We start from the raw sequence: 17,404 nt of genomic DNA on the forward strand, positions 1-17,404 counted from the left end.
AGCACAGCAAGAAAGTTGGGCTCGACTCCCAGAGGTGTGTTCTCTTTCTGTGTGTACTAATATTTCAAAGTCATACTTGATAATAATAAGAGACTAATTGAAGCAGTTTACTAATGCAATATTGCCTCCAGAATTCTCCACTGAAGATGTGAGTCTGGTGGATAGGACTGTCACTATAACTACTTATCGTTTAATACATGACAGATGGAACAACAATTTTTGGGTGTCAATATTTATCGTGGGGACTTTTTCTTTGTAATGGGGAGGGAATTTTTTGTTATTTTTCTGTTCTTTGATAAGATTTGAGTTGTAGAGTTGAATAAATAACCTCTATCCCTCATTATAGATACAAACTAACTAATAATTACAAGTGTTTCATTCTGCTGTTTATTTTAGGGATGCAACAATCCAGATTTTTAAGCTCTGATACAAATTCTGAAACTAAAACTTTAAGTATCTGCCAATATCCGATATCAACGGATACTAGATTGGAGAGTGAAACCAGCATTTATTTTCTTTAAACAAAAATAAAATGGGATAAAACTGATCCAAAATATGTTATTTATCTCTCAGGAAATGACAGAACATTTTTGGTTAAATAAAAATTTTAATATCTTGGCCAACTACAACCAGGAAATAATCGTATTACATCAATGTATATGCTCAAATATCGACTGAACCGTTATGTGGAAGCCACTATCTGATCCAGCTTCACCGATCCAATATCCGTATCAGATCAGTGCAAGCCTACTTTACTTATTGCAGTGTTTTTTGAACCATATTGTACATTTAGAATAGTCTTTTGGGGGATAATCCTGTTTTAGGGCAATTGTGTCAGTGGCATTAGTTTCAATATTATTATTTATCCATGGGTGAATGATGAAATGTTATAATATTATATCTTTCGAATGGTCATTCCTCCTAAAATGGCACTATACAACAAGAAGATGAAACTCAAGAATATGTTTTCTAGTTCTAGGCTAAACTACTTCTAAACAATGCAAATATGAGGACCAGAGTAGCTCGCATGCTTTCACAACCACTGGACCATAAGAGTGAACGGAGAGTGAATGGGAAAAACATTTCTTTGGTGCAAAATAAAAGTTGACAGAGAGAGGATGGTGGGAGCTGCTTTGCTGTGCTCGAATGCCTTTCTCCCAGGGGGGCACAGGAGCTGGGCCACTGTAATGGGACAAATCTGAGGACCACTGCAGGTCAGAAGCTACTAATTCTCACACTTCGGCTCATGACCTTAAGGTGCACTGTGGGAAAGTGGAGAAACCATAACTTTGTGTATGCTTATTTGATGGTTATAACGAATTGGGCCTGTAAAGAGCATTACTATTACAAGTTATTGTTCAGTAAATAATAAACAGACAGTATTTTTGGGGGCTTAACGGCCCTTATTATGCTATTTTCTGATCTATGCTATAATGTAGTTTCCTCATCATAAACATACCTGGAGTTGTGTTTTGTCTCATTCACACACGTTTAACACTCAAACCCTATATACCAATAATTAGGTTGTGTGGCTTCTCTCAAAATGAAAACACTCTGTTTCACCTTAAGATGTCATGCGGTAATACAGGAAGTGCTCCACTGTGTTCTTAAACTCTGTACACCTTCTCTAGAATCATTTGGATGAGTTTTGCCCTGGAATTGCCAATCTCCACTGAACTAAAAGTAAAAGGTAGCTGTTAACCTGAAACTACCATTTCATGACATCACAAGGTGGAACAGCACATTTTGAAATTTGGAGATATAGTTAAAAAAACAGAATTAGAACCACATGTGTGTATGAAACAAAACATAACCCTGGGTATGTTTTTGAGGAGGTAACATTCTAACAGAGCTAAAATTCATATTACATTTTACATGATATATGACCTTGAAAATTACTGCATGTACTTTTTCTTTGTGCTATGAGGGAAGCTTTTATTATTTTGCATTTGAGTTGTTGAGGGTTGAAAACTTCAGCATCTGTGACTTATTACAGACACTAACTACTTAAGTGTGTAATAGAGCTATTCATTTATTGCCATTCATAGCACAATAATATACTTATTTTGGACAAGGGTTTTTATGCTTTAAGGTTTTTATGTCAAAACTGAAACATGTCAAAACACATGTATTGATACTGAAAAAGAAGTACATAAACAGAACAAAATATAGTTTTAATGATCTTGATCTTTATCTGAAGCACATGGTAACATTAAAGAACTGTTGGGTGGAAAACATTTTATTGTCTACAAAAGAGTGTTGGTATTATCATTGTGGTATAAATATCTAGTACCAAGAATATTCTTTGATCAAAATTGAGTTTGAAATGTTTGTATTTTACTATTGTGACAACATCAGTCAGTGGCATCAAGTAGTTTATAGTGATATTTCCTGGAGCAATATATCAAAAAGTGTTGTCATGAAAAGTCAAGTTGCACAGATTTTACAATTAGGTGTTAAACTTGCAGGATCCAGATGATGCTCCTGCAAAAACAACCTTGACCTTTGTTGAAAACCCATTACTCTGAATTGTGTGAAGTTCAGTCCTCCAGCTACACTTGACCTTGTTGAGGGTCTGGAGGAGGGCTGTGGTCCTCAACTGCAGTTACACACTGATCCATAAGACAACATTCCTCATGAAAAGCACAACAGAGGGCAGCACAATGTATTTACTGCAACTGACCGAATTAATGAGATGTTAAAGTATTATAAATGTTGGCTTTCAACATAGCTTGTCCAGAATCCAAATCCAGGCCAGTTCTTTATGAGTCAAAACAACGCAAGACTGATGCTATAACCTTTGAATTGCAGCCTCAGGTCATCCTTCATCTTTCATCTGTGATAGCTAATGGCTAATAAGATAACAAACAGCGACTACTTCTGTTTTGAACTTGACTCCTTTGCTCCAAGTTGAACCAGTTCAAACTGATCTTTGTACAGTAACGGGAAAGCACAGCTTTATGAGTCAGGGTTTAATCAAATGCATGAATGAGGAGGATATGCTAGTAACACAAAGTAAAAAAAAATATATTAGAAAAAGATGCGATGTCTGCACAGTGCAGAGACAATTTTAATACTATATCTGAAATGATCTTAAATAGGAACATGAGGAGAAGTATTGTTCTATGGACATAATTGTAACTCTGTGCTAAGGCCAACGAGCCTGCGAAGTCTGTGTGTCCACTTCAACTTAAAATGAGTTATACACATGTGTGTCCTGTATGTTGTGTTGTAACCTGCTGTACTAAATCTCAACAAAAATAACAGTAACAGGTAACCATAAACTATTCAGAAGCAGAGCTGCAACTGATTAGCAATCTGGAAATTATTCTTTTGATTGTTTAAATAGCAGAGAATATGAGAGTTTTAGATGAATCATGCCGCTAAAGAGCATCTTCCTGGAATATACTGACAAGAAAATTGGTTTACACACATTTTACACATACCCTGTGTCATTCTGGGATAAGTACTGCTCTGAGCTGTCTGTCTCTTTTCTAAGCATATGGCATGTTTTGTATAGCTCAGAAAATGATTAATTGATTATTAAATCAGTTGACAAAATGATTAGCTGTGACTAAGTGAATAGCTTGTTTTAGCCCCATTCAGAAGAGATCCAGCTCTGTCCTTTTTATGACTTTTTCAGTATGGTACCTGTTCAGAATCTAGTAGGGCTGCACAATTTTGGAAAAATATCAAATTGTAAATTTTCTGACAAGAATTATGATTAGATTTATGATATTTCTTTTAATAATAGGCTTCTGTTCAAAGTTCACATTTTAATACGTTGGGTTGACTTTTTTAACACATCCAGGAGAGCTAACAAAAAGACTGAAATATGAACTGACAACTAATACAAGAATCACTTTTCAGAACATGTTTGTACAGATCTAAACTAGAGGGTTAGCTGTTTTTATGCAAAATAAGACAGGATATTTTGTTGTTTGTGATAGAAACAATATTATTTAAAAAATGCTGTCTTGGCAATCATTCTGTACATTCAAATTGTGATTCCATTGCAATAAATCGTGCAGCCCTAGTACCTTGTTTCTGCCACTGAAAGAGAGAGCAGTTATCAGTTGTGTGCATGTGGGTGAGTCTGTGAGCAGCACTTTTAGATGGTGTGACAGATATGGGAGACAAGCCAAATCCCAATTGTGTAGTTGTGAGTTCAAAGAAAATGTGACTTAAAGATGCACTATACCTTTTCTATAGGGGACTGTCTCCATGGATATGTTACTGCTTTGCCTTGAGTGTTCCATGCATTAAACCAATTTTCACTGTCATTACCTTCTTCTTGATGTTTTTAAAAGTTCTATATTACACAAAATTGACTCTTGTGGGCTTTAAGCCATGCTATAATGTAACCTCATCAAAAACACACCTGGAGTTGTGTTTTGTTTCATTCACACATATTAGCCCTTCATTATTAGTCTGTCTACATCTCCAAAGCTCAAAATGCTCTGTTCCACCTTGTGATGTCATGTAGTGATTGTTTCAAGTTAATCCAGGGCTGCAATCATACAAATGTATCTGAATGCATGGAGTTTAAAAACACAGTGGTTCACTCTTCATGTATACCCCATGACATCACAAGGTGTTTTCCATTTGAGAGAAGAACTTAATGACCTAAATATGCTTAATAAACTAAATATGCCTTTTTTAATATACCTTAAAATAATAATTAAAATTATTATAATTATAATTAAAATACCTTGAAAACATGCATTCATATTTTGAGCAAGATTTCCTTTCCACAAATATGACATGTATGTAACTTGACCTGGCGGTGTCACTTGCTTGGAGATAGATTAGTTTAATAGCATACTGTCGAACAATCTAGGCAAAAAACAACATCTCAGGGGAGACAAGCAGGCGGCAAACCCTTCACCACCAAAGTTATATAGTGCATGTTTAATTCAGAAATAATGTGGTCATTTGATGGTGGTGATTTCAGACCATATTATCCTCTAATGAATAAAGACAAAATAGTATCAGATTTGTTTTTCCCAACTATTTGAAATATCCAGTGAATGAGACAACACATGGTTAACAGCAGTCAATGTGGTAAATATCTCTTAATTTCCTGCCATTTATATTCCATATACAAAAAGCATGAATGAACAAAATCCAATGGGAACAACAATAATCAACCAGCATTATGGAGAAGAATGCACATATTCATGATTTATATTTTGATTTAGTAGGGTCTAAAACCACAGCAGCAGATTCCCAGATGCTACAGAACAGACAATTGAAAACAGTGCAGACGCTGAGCAGAGGCGTACAGCATCACAATACAGGCGTAATAAGTGCTTATATGGAGTTAATTTAAGGTCACCCTGCCCTAATCATCCGTTGCACCCCATGTTTTACAGTGCAGACTCTGAGGACAAGATGTAGGGCATATAGCATCTTTATATGCGTTTTAATAACTTCAAGGAATGTCTGATCTTGTGCAGAAAGAAGTCATTGCCCTGAGTGTGAAAATTAAGTGGTTTTAGCGGTTATGTTTAGTCTTGCTCAAAGGCTGCAGGCACAGTGTTAGGAGTGGTTTCATATTTGGCCATAAATTTCGGATTATATGCATTTTTATAATCAATGCATATGCAATAAAACATATGTGTTACAGGCTAAGCTACCATGATGTAATAAAACTTTACAACCAATAAGTCCAGTCTTGTTTTGTGCACGCATTTTTGCACAATTCTTGCTTCATTTCAAGTTTATTCTAATGCTAATTCAGAACGACATGCGCTTTGCTCTTGTATCCGAGGATGTGCGCTCTTACCTGGGCACTTGTCTTGGCACCGCCGGTTTCCTAAAGTAGCTTATCCATTTCTCTCTCCACCTGCAGCTTGTAGATAAGTTTCTTCTGCCTCGTTCCCACTCAAATAGCAACTCGCAGGTGTGCCAAGTTCCCAAAATATCCACGTTGTTTAGCTAAAATCCCGCGCTTGAAGTTGCGTCCTCGGAACTCTACAATGAAATGAAATTCTAGCCCGGCTGCGTTACGCGTTGGCTTGGCACAAGCTTTGAGCAGTCCAGACTTGCTCAGATGCCTAAAGGGGAGTCCTAAACTTTCTCTCTCTCTGACTTTTTTTTTTTCGCTTTTGCCTCGTCCCTCCCTGCACACCGCTCCTGCCCTGCCTGGCGCTAAAAGCCATGTGGAGCACGGTGCACACAAACATCCACAGGTAGCATCAGTATTTTTCTAGCTTTGGGCTTATAATAGTTCATGTGGGCGTGTACTGTTACAAAAGATGGGTTAAGTTGGTATAGCTTCGTGCCACGAAAGTGATTAAACCTGTGAGAGGGATCACAGCTGGTATTCAGTCATTAACACTAGACAACTAGTTAAATGCTGTCATATTTTGGTTAATCCATATCCTAATCCTAATACTTTTCTAATGCGTGTCTAAACTAGTATAGAGGGTACGTCACTCCGCGCATGTCTCCTGCAGAAAGAGCCGCTATTTTGTCTGGTACAGCTTACTAAAAAAGTATATCTATGTGTACAGTCTATGGGCTGGTATCATGTCAGTGTCTTTTAGGATTTCTGCAGATTGCAGGCTCTCTCGGTGGGCTAGGCTAGTTGTATCGATCAGGTATGAGTGGATGTCCGGCTACTGAAGTTGGAGATTTCTTCTCGTCTTTGACGCACTCACCTGCATTTAACTCATATGTCTCATTAAGACACTCACTAATGCTCATTTAGCATCATAACTTATTTAATCACACGGCGATAAACTGTTTTAGTGCACTGATAACAACGCTAGCTTTTTTTTTTTTTTTTTTTTTTTTTTTTTTTGCTAGCTAGCATTGCAACCATAGCTGCAACTTCATGTTAACCAAAGACTGACACTTTTTGCACTCAGGCTGCGCGCGCATCCGCTGTGTTAATAAACAAAAAATCCGTTTATAGCATATAGACTGCATATATAATATTTTTTATACAGTCTATGGTCTGTAGACTGTGCTAAAAATCTAAGGTCACTGAGTCTATGCAAACGATCATGGCTTGATATTGACACCAGTCTAGCTAAATACTGTCAAATTTTGGCTGTTATTAATCCATATGTAACTAATAAATTTAAAAGTTTGAAAGTGTAACTTTTCTGATGCTTGTTTACTTGTAGATGTTATTACTTTATCTGAAATATTCCACAGTCAATGTTTAAATGCGTATTGCATTTATGTAAATATGGTGTTTTAATTGCGCAAAACAACACTGAGAAACATGAATTCTTACTGTGAGCGGGGTGCACCCCTCAACAGATCTGACCTGTAACTTGCCTGGTGGCTCACCTGCATGCCTCCTTTGAGATAAATGTGTTTCATTTTACATTGTGGAACATGGAGGCAAAGTCAGCAGGTGACATGTCCTCCTAAGTTATATAGGAGGACATGTCATAGTGCATGGAGTAATGAGCACTTTGATGTGTGCAATATAACTAAAATAATATGTGATATAGTTCTTTTATTTTTGGAATGTAGATTTTTATGAATTGTGCAGAATGTGAATGATGTGTGCATTCTTCGTCTCTCTTTATAGTTGCCCTTTGGCTTGAGGTCAGGCACATAAAGCTGTCAACTGCCAGTTTGTCAGGTGGGGCCCATAAGTGATGTGGACTGGAGAGCTGCAGGTGAGAATCAGACACATTACGTTCACTACACTTTATAATATATACTATTTTTAAACAACAGTTAAAAAAAAAAAAAAAAAAGAGAGAGAGAGAGAGAAGTTGAGAATGGAGGTGGAAGAGTACATTTTGGTAGTGTGCACTCTTATCACATTACAGACAGTTTACAACAACACATTTACCAGTTTATCCCAAAAAGTCACATAGATATATTATAGATCAACAACAGTGTGTTCAATATTTAAATGGAACAGAGTTTGGCTTTGTTTTATAACAGGTGATATCCTTCTCACTGGATGAAGTTCAAGAGCTCACTGAAACATGGGTTAAGAAAATTGTGTAACCAATTTAGCTTCTTTTTTCAGCTGTTACAATATCCAATATTTGACATTCTACTGTGGTCAAAAACCAATATATACTGATAAAGATTTTATCATGAATGACAAGGCCCAAAAATTTAAGTAAAGTAGTAGTAGCATTTTCAAAAAAGATTTGTCGTTATCTGCAATATACAATTTGTTGTATTTTTATTATTCTTATGTGAACATCCAGCCACCTCTTATGCTTCATGGGTCAGTTTAAAAAGACAGATTTGATGAACTGAGAACAAACTGCGAATGACACATGGGCACACTGGAGAGGGTGGAGCAGAGAATATTTGTGTATTTGAGAAAAATACTGCAGCATCACAGATACTCTTATTAGCCTGTGTACACTATAGGCACCCCTAGAATTTGCTATCAGATGCATGTGATAAATCAGTAAGATCTGTCAAATTTCTACACATTTAACTTGATTTTATGCATTTTTTTAATTACAGTTGGTGCACAGAGTTGAAGTAAAAGTACACAGACAGGTGAGGACGAGAAAAGTAGTCCCTTCTTTGCACAGGACCTATAGACACATTCTTGTTTCAGTGATCGATCTATAATAATGACAGAATGCTTGGGCTAAAATTCCTACAGATCTTGTAGAAGGCTCGCTCAAGGCGAATGGTTTATCTGATTCAAAAACTAAAACTATATCCTCACAACTATGGCCCTCACTGGTTGTAGCACGTACAGGTAGTTTATAGATACTTTTCACCTTTGTTTTGTCTTTTGTTGAAGTCAAACATGGGCCAACAGTGTGCAGAGAGGAGCAGTGTGCAGCAGATGTGTCAGGCAGAGGCCAGTGCAAACGAAACCATGACCGAACTCAGCGATCAAAAACACATTTCTACAACAGAGCCTTCTCAGACCCAGACATGCATCTTAAAGAACAAGAAACATGGATACTGGCTTAGCTGAATAGAATTAACAATGGTGGGATAGTTGATTTTCCAACCATGCAAGGAGGAAGTAGGTTTTTTTTGTTTTTTTTTTTTTAAAAAGCTAAGTTGTTCCTAGTTGTCACAAACCCTTTGGCGCATAGTTAGTATTCAAATGCATGTTAATGCAATTGTAAATGTTTTACAATTACATGCTGTCTGTACAGAGAAGTGGGCAGACATTTTCTGAGCACTGAAGCCATATATAGAGCAGTGGTTCCCAACCTTTTTTCACAATGGACCGCTTTAATGTCAGACAGTATGTGGTATTTTGTAAATGTTTCCAAAGATGTCTGTTGTTATTCATTTTGCAGCTTGTGGGTTTAATATTAGCATTAGTGTATCACGTGGCCAAGACAAGCATCTTGACATGCATCAAGAGTGAGTCATAGACAGATGTAACAGAGAGAATTCTGTCATTTTTCAAAATAAAACATTGTTCAATAAAATGGAAATAATGTAAGTAATTTATTTTTTCCGTGCAGCTTGGTACCAAACGACCTACGGACCCAGCCCGGGGCTTGTGGACCCCTGATATAGAGGACAGTACATGCAAATATGCATGAATCAATCGAAAAACAACTTTAAAGGTGCACTGCTCAACTACTTTTCTTTTGGAGGGTCTGCCACCTGCTTGTCTCCATGGAGATGTTATTGCTTTGCCTGGAATGTTTCATGGTATGACATGTAAGCATATCCATCTAGCATTTATTCATCATGGGTGTTTCTATTGCTCAGTACAGTCATTCTTTCTGTGAATAGAGGCAGTTAGTGCTGTAACCTGCTTTCTTCCCTTGTAATAATCTATACCATTGTTTCCCACAGACTGGGTCGCAATCCTTAGGTGGGTCGCAAGAGATTTTTTTGGGGTCGCCTTGTCACGATCTACATGTAGGTCTGCAGTATACAGTTGTATACATGGATCTGTGACATCGTCATTCTCGATAAGCATTTCATCAGAATATCCTGTTCTCAGTAGGGCCAGTATTTCTATGCTTATTCCTTTCACTACTACATATATGTGTGAACTGGGATTGTCTGTGCTCACAAGAAATGAAGACAAAGCACAGAAACAGAATGCTGAAATGCTGAAAAATAAACAATATCCTCATTAATGTTAAATAATGGTCAAATCCATTTTTATTTTGCAATTATAGAATTATTTAGAATAATATTGTCTTTTGACTATTGATTTGGGTTGCGAAAGTTTGTGACATTGCGAAATGTTGGTCCCCAGAAAAAAAGTTTTGGAAACACTGATCTGAACTGTGGAACACTGTAGACAAAGCAGTTACATTTCCATAGAGATAGGTGGTGGACCCATTAGAAATGTTGTGCAGTGCACCTTTAAGTAAACTAGTAAGGAAGTAACACCATTATAATTATATATAAAAACTGATTATTTACATAATATGTCAAGTTGATGGCTAGGAAACATGTACCAAGAGAAGCACTGCTTTTAAATTGAACTGGAGATGTCATGTTATCACCTGAGCATTATTTTTTGCCCTATAATGTTTTATCAGATGCAGGGCTGTTGAAGAGATGAGAAGGATTGGTTTAAAAGGACCATAGCAAAATAGAAAGGAGAAACCTGCTCCAATTTGGCTCACTGGACTAAGTTAGGGCTGAAGTTACATCTGCAGCCAGTTCATGAGTTTCTTCTTTTCCCATAGCCTTTTTTATATTTGTTTTCCCATAGAAAGATGAAAGATTTAAGTAATCTGCTTGCCTGTTTGTATTTCGAAACTCCTTCATAACTCAGAACTGGAATTCCTCAAAGTAAAAAAAAAATCAGATATTTCACCACCTTAAGATTCAATTTATTTTTTCACTTTTACTTACATACTTTAAATAGAATAGTTAGTTACCTAGAAGAGAAAAATATTTGAACCAGACTAGTGCCAATCCACAGGTGTGGGCCTGTCTTTATGAAGAAGAGTTATTGGGTCTGGACTGTAGCATTAACAGAGTATTTGTGATGGTCTCTCAAACTGTTATTTTAGACAAATCAATTAATATTAAATACTCTGTGTAACATGAAGTCAACCATTCGCTTTTGTCAGTCAGAATTGTGAACGATGAGAGGTGACCTGATTTATAGGTGTCTTTGAGGCTGCGTTCACAGTCGCACACAGGGCTCAACAATTTTGGCAAAATATGTAACTGATATTTCATACAAGAATTTCGATTAGATTTATGTTTTAATAGTACATTTTTGTTCAAGTTTAAATTTTGACATGTCCAGGAATAACAGAATTTGAAGTCTGACAAATGAACTGCTACACAAAAAGAATCCCATGCATTTCAGAACATGTTAGAAGAGCTCTAAACAGACAGTTAGCAGCTTCATACAACTACAGACATGTTACTAGGGATGGGATAATAAACAGTAATAGTTTATCAATATAAAAGGTAGACAATAATAGTTTATGGTACATTTTGTATAATCCTGATAATCACCTTTATACCATCAGAATGTGCTAAAAAAAAACAGATAATTATGCGTGATGTTCTCTTCTAGATCAGTGGCATTATCTTTAATCTCAATCTCTATATTGTCCCATACCTACACACTACATCAAAATAAACTGCCGCTAAACCTGCACTAGATCAGAACTGAACCAGAACCAGAACAGGACTAGACCAAGTCTTAAACAGGACAAAACATGGATCAAACATAGACCACACCAGGACAAGTGTGAACGCAACCTTAGTCTTATTTTGGCAGTGGACTAACTGTTGACTGTCTATGAGGATTGTCAAAGATTAACATTTTTCTCCTAAATGGACATGTTTTTTGAGTGACTAGTTGCCACAGTTCCATAAGTGCTCTCACTGACAGACGCGTGTCAAACATTTTGTCCTTTGAAAACCACAGGCTGGTTTGAGTCCAGGATGCTCCACAGGATTCCACAATTAAATACTGACAGCCTGGAGCACTCAGGCTCAGTTCACACTTGTCCAGGTTTGGTCCTAGTTTCACCAGGTTAAGTCCTGATGTAGACTTAGTTTGGTCCTGTTCTTGTCCTGGTTTAGTCTTGGTCAAGTCCAGGTTTAGTCTCAGTTTAATCTCATCTTGTATGTGGTGTGAGAGAGTGCAACTGTGAGCACAGCCTTAAATACTACCTGTCCAAGTGATAAACTGCACCGTGACCTCCCTGTCCAACTCCTCATTGTGACGGTCAATGACATAAAAGAAACACAGTGGAACACAGGATTCTGTTTTAAAACCCTCTACTACATTTGAGTTTATGCAAATACAATTTCTGAATTTAACGCTAGTGCATTATGATGCTGTCACTCAATCCTGGAGCTATGAGGCATTATTACACTTACACAGTCTAGTACACTACTATGGACTACTAGCTAGTCCATGGTTAAAAACAAATCACAAATTTATCAGTTGCAAAACATTGATTTCATTATCAATCCATACACTACTGTACCAAGGACATTTCCATCTCGGTTCTTGTGGACATTTGTTTGCTCTGTCTGACCAAGGCCATCAAAAGTTATAAAGCTCCCTCCAATAGAAGCGTGGTCCCACAGGAATGGATAATACTACCAGAATGTGTTCATGCCCTGCCTCAGTGTATAAATACAGATTAAATAGACTAGAAAAGGTCTACATACCACCAGAAGGAGCATGCTTACCACCAGTGGTGTCTGTACCACAGTTTGACAAGTACTGGGCTGTGGTTTTCTCTCAGATAAACCAAAGACATCTTTTGTTATGGGTCCTGTAAATTTTAGATAGCAAGATATAAATCCTGCCATATGGGTGTGTAATATATAAAAAAAAAGAATCACAAACAATGTGTATAAATTAGAGAGTTTTGTGACCAAAGTGTTCCTAGACTCACACTGTGTGATTCTGACCGTCATGTCTTCCTTTTTTTTCTCCATTATTCCACTCCTTTCTTATAAACTGGCATAGACTCATCCACTCTGTTGTGTCTTGTAGTGTGGAATTAAAATGGATTTCCCCTTTGGATTAACCCCATAACAATCCTGTATATTATACTCTTTATCTCAATGACCAGCCACAGTCTCTGTTTAGGCCCCACCAGAATCCACCGCCAGATCTGACTCATGTATTTCCATTCATGCAGTAAATACAGGCACAAAACAGGAGGAGTAACAGCTGATGTTAATACAGAGTTATTAACAAAGAGACAGAAACAAGTCCAAACCAACCCAACAGTACTAACCCATTGTCTTTGATGACTCAGGTGGTGCTGGGTGGAGGTGTGCAACTACTCATCTGGGCAGCCATTTTGACTCCGACATCTGAAGACTTCAAAGATCTGACAGAAACATGTGAGGTGTGCCTGCAGAAAAGGTTGGACCAAATGCACACACAAAGATTTACATGGTTGTATATTGCGCTGGTAGTAAAGAGTTAAAATACTCAAAGGTTGCAGTCAAGTAAATGTAATATGTACTCAAAGTTTTGAGTATGACATATGTGTGTAGGTAGACTAAGGCTCTTTTAATCGTATTAATTGTGTTGTCTCCATTGTTGTTTTTACTGTTGTTACTGGAATGTTCCGCAGTATGCCATTAATGCCATGCTCACTGCAAGATACTCATTTTTCAAGGTATTTTTAGCTACAAAAACACCTGTATTGGACAGAGGCATGGTAGATATTTTTAATGCCATACTGTGGAACATTCCAGCCAGACAACACAACAGCTTTTCTAAGGTGAGAAATTGGCTGACCACTGGACGCACTAGAGTAAGTGCATAGTGCATCTTTTAGAAGAAACACTGCTACTCATACTATGAATATGATACTACTACTACTGATCCTACTGTTATCCTTATATACTGTTATTACTACTAGCTAGCCTATTAGTTTTACTACTACTATTACTTTGTTACTTTGCCATAGTGCTTGTTTCTACTACCTATACTTTGCATCCTACTAAAAGTACTGCCCATAAAAAGGTTTAAAAGTTGAAAATCAAGTGATGTTGTTAAAGTACTTAGTAAGTCTGAAATATGAAAAAAATAAATAAAAAAAAATATAATATATATATATATATAATATATATATATATATATATATATATATATATATATATATATATATATAGACAGATAGATAGATATAGAGCGATAGAGAGATAGATAGAGCGATAGAGAGAGAGATATAGAGATATATAGATAGATATAGATATATTAGATATCATATATTGTATAGATATAGATATAGATATAGATATAGATATAGATATAGATATATAGCATATTATGGTGGGGGGAGCTGTCGTGGTAGTTGTAAGTAAGTGAGTGGAGCATAAGCAATTCTTTACTATTTAACCTGCCCCCTAACTTTCTGAAATAACAGGGATTTTCTGGGGCTGTTATCTTGCAAATACCTTGATAATAACAACATTTAGAGGGCCGTAAAAACAGCTTTCAGGTCAAACATTATAATAGGTGTGAGTAAAACTCAAGTCTCTCTTGATTTATAGCTGTTCTTGAAGACGATTTGGGAGGTTTCAGACTGAACAGAACAAAAGCATGTGTCTTTAAGCACTTGCATGCAGGGAAGGAATATTGTCAGGAAATGTTCAATGGCTTATTTTAGCCTCAGAACAATCAGACACTGAATCACTAAAGCTTGTGTTTAATCTGAACTTGGTCTGCAGCCAGTAGTCTTTTCCATTGACTTTCTAGGGCCAACTAGTGGGGGAAAGTAGAAAAAAATATGTGTTTAATAAATTAAGACTGTCCATAAATTAAATGGACAATTTGTGCTTGTTTGTGACAGGGTTCATATGAGTTGTTAAGAATAGAAAATCGACTTTTACACCATCTAAAATATTTCGCTTACAAAGTACACCCAGGCCTGGATCAAGAACTAAACCTGAATTAAACCCCAAAATGATTCCCTAAACCACTAAATAAACCATTAAATTGGATGTAAAGCACATGCTATAGCAAGCTTTCAATTTTTAGTATGTAAAATACAAAACAGTATGAATTTAAGCTAACATTTTTTCAAAGAGGTCCGCTGAGTACATTGAATTGAGTTTAGATTATACAGGGTGAGCTATTATTGCACCACCAGCAGAGGGAGCCATAGGACAGCCACAGACTGACAGATTTTCTTTTTGCCTCTATCTAATTATATCAAACCACAGCAAATGTTGTGATAAAACTACTCAGAGAAATGCGAAAAATTTATCAAAAAAAGTCAATGTAACTTAATAATACTGGTGCCTCTGTTCAAGATTAGACTTAATACAGTGTCCAATATAGAAGGCTTCATCAGTGGGGTAGAGATTCATCATAGACTTGTAGAATACTGTATGAAAGCTTTATTTAATATATCACAACACCTCATAAAACATCAGTTGTTCAATATCAACATAATTATTTCCAGGCAAGTAAATGCAGTGAATGAACCTGCCTCAAGAGGGCGGTAGAGGGTCACCATTGATCTCTAAGTGATGCACAAGCTTATTTTTATAGGCTAATTCAGTCAATGTAATGTTGCCTATGTATTTACCAGTACTCTAAAAACAATGCCTGGATTTAAGCAAATGTCACTGAAAATGTCAAAGTTGACTTGACTCAGAGAGGATTAGCAGAGTATTTTGTTCCCAAAGCAAAAACAAAAACAACAGTTAAATCCCTATGACTTCACTAGTGTAAGACAAACTCAGTGTCCTGTCAGCTGGAGCATTGTTTTCTTGTAAGACACGTTCCATTTGTTCACAGCTTTAGAACTAATGTCATTGCCGTGTCAAGCTGTGGATGTTAACTGTTTGTGTGTTATTTGATGAATATGTTTACATAAGCTGCACTGTGCTCTAAACCTTTATAAGGCCAGATAATTATATGTTGTCAGTCACACCAAATACATACTCCATGGCATTAGTCTGTCTTAATCATATATTTTACATTGTAACAGTACTCTTATTTGAGTAAAACTTGTGGTTACTCCTAAGTCTATAAGTGACAAAAGCTTTATGTTGTTGTGTAATCTTATTTGAGTAGTAATTTCCTCAGTTTTTTTAAAATTACATTTATAATCATGGTCATGGTTTTCTATCAGTACAAGCTTAAAGGGCCTATATTACACTATTTTAAAACACTCTGTTTCACGTTGTGATGTCATGTGTTAATACAGGATGTGCTTCACTGTGTTTTTAAACTCCATACACCTTCACTAGAATCATTTGGATGATTTCAACCCTGGAACTGCCAATCTCTACTGAACTAAAGGTAAAAGGTAAACCTGAAAACTACAACTCCAGAAGGTGTAGTGGATGGAACAGAGCATTTTAAGCTTTGGAGATGTAAACAGACTAACAACATGGGTGAATGAAACAAAACACAATTCCAGGTATGTTTTTGAGGAGGCAATAGCAGTATAACATGACTTAAAACTCACAAGAGTCAATTTTGCATAATATAGCATCTTTAAATTACACTTTATAATCCCCAGTGTATTTGCCCATCCTGCATTCTGAGGAATTTGACGTATTGTGCACGTTGGATTGATAAGAACATTGTCCCATTTCCAGTAAATTAAGTGACGCTTCCATGAATGAAATAGTTATGGGCCAAATTGCTCAATCATTGCATCCGTATGTCTCAAAATTATGATTGCAACATGGCTGACGGCTTATTTATCATTGAACATTCAACAGAATTTGGTGACACTTGTCTAGTAATTAATCTTTACCTTTTACCTACTGCTTTTGACATAAGACATTTTAAAAATATTCATAAACAGCTATGAAAATGAAGCTGATACTGATAACGCTCAAGCAATAACTTTGACAGACAACTTTTTACAAAATGGACCCAAATGTGTGTCTTGCAAGAAACTACTAAACAGTTTTGTATGAACAAAAGTTCAAACATTATGAGCCAGTAAAAAAAATGTATTACATCTAAATAAAGGTCCAACCAGGATATTGCCTGAATCAATACCGATATACGTGATCTTTCCAGTGACTTGAAGACTGACTCAGGAATTCTATTTTTCAAGATAGTTTTATGCAAATAATCTAATAATGATTGACAAGTGTTTAGGTTTCATCAAATTTAAGTAAGTTACATTCTATGGTCTCAGTTTACAGCTCATGTATTTTCTGCTATGCAAATAACTTGCTTTGTGTTTGGCCTGGTTTCTATTTAGTTTGTGTTGATTTTAGGTTTTTCCCATTTCGTGCAGAGACCTGTTCAATGGTGACACTGTCAAAGGTGGAGTAATGAAAGGCAAGGCAGAGGGCGTATTAATCTATCTATAGTCTAGCCTTTAATACAGTTTGTCTTAATGGTTTGTAATATTGTCTAAAAATGAATCTCTCTGTGGTCCAGATACTATCGATACCAAAAAAAAAAAAAAAAAAAAGATTTTGGTATCATATTTTTGTTTAAGCATACAAAGGTTTGCTCAAACAAAAAGTTATTTACAGATTTATAGAA

The sequence above is a fragment of the Boleophthalmus pectinirostris genome, unplaced genomic scaffold, assembly GCF_026225935.1.
Source record: "Boleophthalmus pectinirostris isolate CB_2022bp ecotype Guang Dong unplaced genomic scaffold, ASM2622593v1 HiC_scaffold_3, whole genome shotgun sequence".
Classification (NCBI taxonomy): Eukaryota; Metazoa; Chordata; class Actinopteri; order Gobiiformes; family Gobiidae; genus Boleophthalmus; species Boleophthalmus pectinirostris.